This window comes from Condylura cristata, unplaced genomic scaffold (assembly GCF_000260355.1).
Source record: "Condylura cristata isolate star-nosed mole 26May11 unplaced genomic scaffold, ConCri1.0 scaffold00015, whole genome shotgun sequence".
Classification (NCBI taxonomy): Eukaryota; Metazoa; Chordata; class Mammalia; order Eulipotyphla; family Talpidae; genus Condylura; species Condylura cristata.
In genome coordinates this window covers 1,804,682-1,807,279 of record NW_004567116.1, presented here as the reverse complement: position 1 = coordinate 1,807,279, position 2,598 = coordinate 1,804,682, and positions in this window count along the sequence as shown.

Genomic DNA, 2,598 nt, shown 5'->3' with positions numbered 1-2,598 from the left:
GATGCAAGGCAGCGAGAGCACCAGGCGGCCTCTGTAAAATGGCCGATGACGTGCTACGTGAATTCCACCCTGACAATAAAAAAATTCGAAAGAGCAGACCTGTAATGCCCCATATGCGCTGCGGTGACCTGGACGCTCTCCACTGCCTGGAGGGGCGAGGGGGAGGCCAGCCCTGCCACAGCGCCGACGCTGCACACAAACATTTCCACACCGACCACCTGCTCCCCCCAGCAAACCCCGGCTCCGGGAGAGGAGGCCAGGGTCAGTTCTGCGAGCCACTTCCTGCCCTCCCTCGGCAGCACCCTGGAGGCTCGGCCGGCCTGGGCTCTGCTGCCAGAGCCGCCTGGTGCCACGGGCCTTGGGGACGCGCGGCCAGGCCTCTGCATTCGAGCGCTTGCTTTCCCTGCGAAGTCCTTAGTCCGTCCACAAATTTACACAAGTTTTCTGTCTCCCGCCGCCACAGCTTCCGCTCCAAGAGAACGGAGCTCTTCGTCAAGCTGGAGGTCGGTTATCACGCCGACATCTGGAATAGTGTCTGGCAAATAATGGGGACTTGATAAACACTGGCTAAGTGAATGAGTCAGCAGTAGACTGTTACCATGAACTTGGCTGGATGTTTTGGGGAGCCTAGCTTGGAAGGCTGCATCACAAACGTGAAATCATTATGTGACAGGCCAAACCACAGATGGCAGCCGACTGCAGCAAAATGAACCTTGTCCACCCATCAGGCGCTCTCTCTCCCGAGGGCGGGCGTCTGCTCTGTCCCTGACTCTCGGTTCGTGGGAACTAGCAGGTATCTGTCTACCTAGGAGCGACCAAAACAGCACATTCTGAGAGGTACAGGCCAGAAGAGAAATAATCTGCTATAGGGCAGGGTGAGGGGCACCCCAGGGCCTCCAAACAGGACCCTCACACCTGCCGTTTCTGAATAGGTTCTGCCGTCCACCACTTCGAGGCAAAACACAGTCCAGCATGGAAGAGCTTCAGTGGGAGGAGCTCGAATACGCTTGGTGTGTGAGAAGAGAAGAAACAGGGAGAGAATGCAGTTTCCAAATCCAGCACCCAAAGTGGCCCATCCCCTCGTGGGTAAATGCCCAGCCAAGCAGGGTTGGCCCAAAGCCGGGCCATGGAGGCCCAAAAGCTGCCATGACCCCGTATGTGGGGCCCCCCGGAGCGAGGCGGGGGGCTGGGCAAGCTGGAGGGAGAACAGCCAAATCAAAATCAAGACGACTGTGCCGTACAGGAAGGGTCCCACCTGGCGGTGCACCTTGATGAGGCGTCTTGGAGTTGGGGGGGGGCGGGAGAGGAAGAACATGCGGGCAGGGCCCGGACCCCGGAGCAGCCGGGAGTGGCTTCCCTCTGGATTTGCCTGCACGTGCTGGGAGAAACAGCTCCCGAGGCAAAGCAACATGGCAGTGCAGGCTGAAGCCTGGTGCGGGGAGGCTGGCGCAGGGCCTGTCCAGGCCGCTCAGCGTGGCTGCCCGGGTGAAGACCCTCGAAGATGCCCAGAGAGCCGGGACAGGGCCCTGGAGGAACCGACCGCGGGGCGCCGACTCCCTCCTGCTCCCGGGTCCCTGCAGTCCGGCGAGCGTCCAGTTCCCAAAGGAGGCCCAGCTCCCTTGTGGCCACTAGGCACGGTCTGCGAGCTGCCAGCAAGCCCTGGCACAGAGCCGCGGCGCCCAGCCTGAGCCGGGCAGCGGGACGATCGTCACATCCCAACTGTAACAGTTTACTGGACAGAGGCCTGGCCCTCCCGACACACCCGGCACCTCAGCAGTTCAGACCGGGGCTTTCACTTTGAGGGAGTCAGAAACATTTCGGAAGTGTCCCGAAACTAAGTTTCTGCAGAGAATTCCAAGTTATGGAAACTGGGGAAAACCGTCCCAAGTAGCAGTTCAAAATGCAAGCAAGTCATTCGTTTCAGAAACGCTCGACAGAAACCAGCGCAGCCAACCTCAGGGCCGCGGTCGCTGCGTCCCTCCCCTGGCAGGGTCCTATCGCTTTTCCTTGTCACGTGGGCTTCAGGGGCTCTGGCTGCCCTTGGCCTGCACCGGCTCCTCCCGTGGGCGCCCCAGCACTGTGGGCTGTGGGTGCTCAGCTTTCCTCAGTGCCCGGCCTGGAGGGGAGAGAAACAGCAGAGCATGCCTTCACCCTGTAGCCCCAGGCTCAAGCACCAGCTGGCCCCCGCTCCTGTCACCCGGAGGCCTCGACTTGACGGGGTGAAACGCGCCAGCCCCGCCAGGTGTGAGCCAGAGCAGCGGGCGGGGTACAGCAGAGATGAGCGCACGCAGCTGTGGGGCCCCGGTCTGGCCCCTGCAGAGCACAGGCCCAGCGCAAGCCTGAGAGAGGCAGCTCAGCACCCGCTGACTAAGCGGGGCCTGTCCTCGGTTTTCAAAAAATGCAGGAACCCAGGCTTTAATACGAATTTCCATATTTTCAGATGTGAGCGACAAAAAAGTGCTAAAAAGTGGTTTTAAGATGCTCTCTAGGCCGAGCCTCGCACAGCCCTGGCCTCAGGAGGCAGCTCCGGGAGCCTGTGGGGGTAGGTGGTGGGCGGGCACTGCTTCCTGGCTGGCCAGAGCACCCGCCAGTCACCGG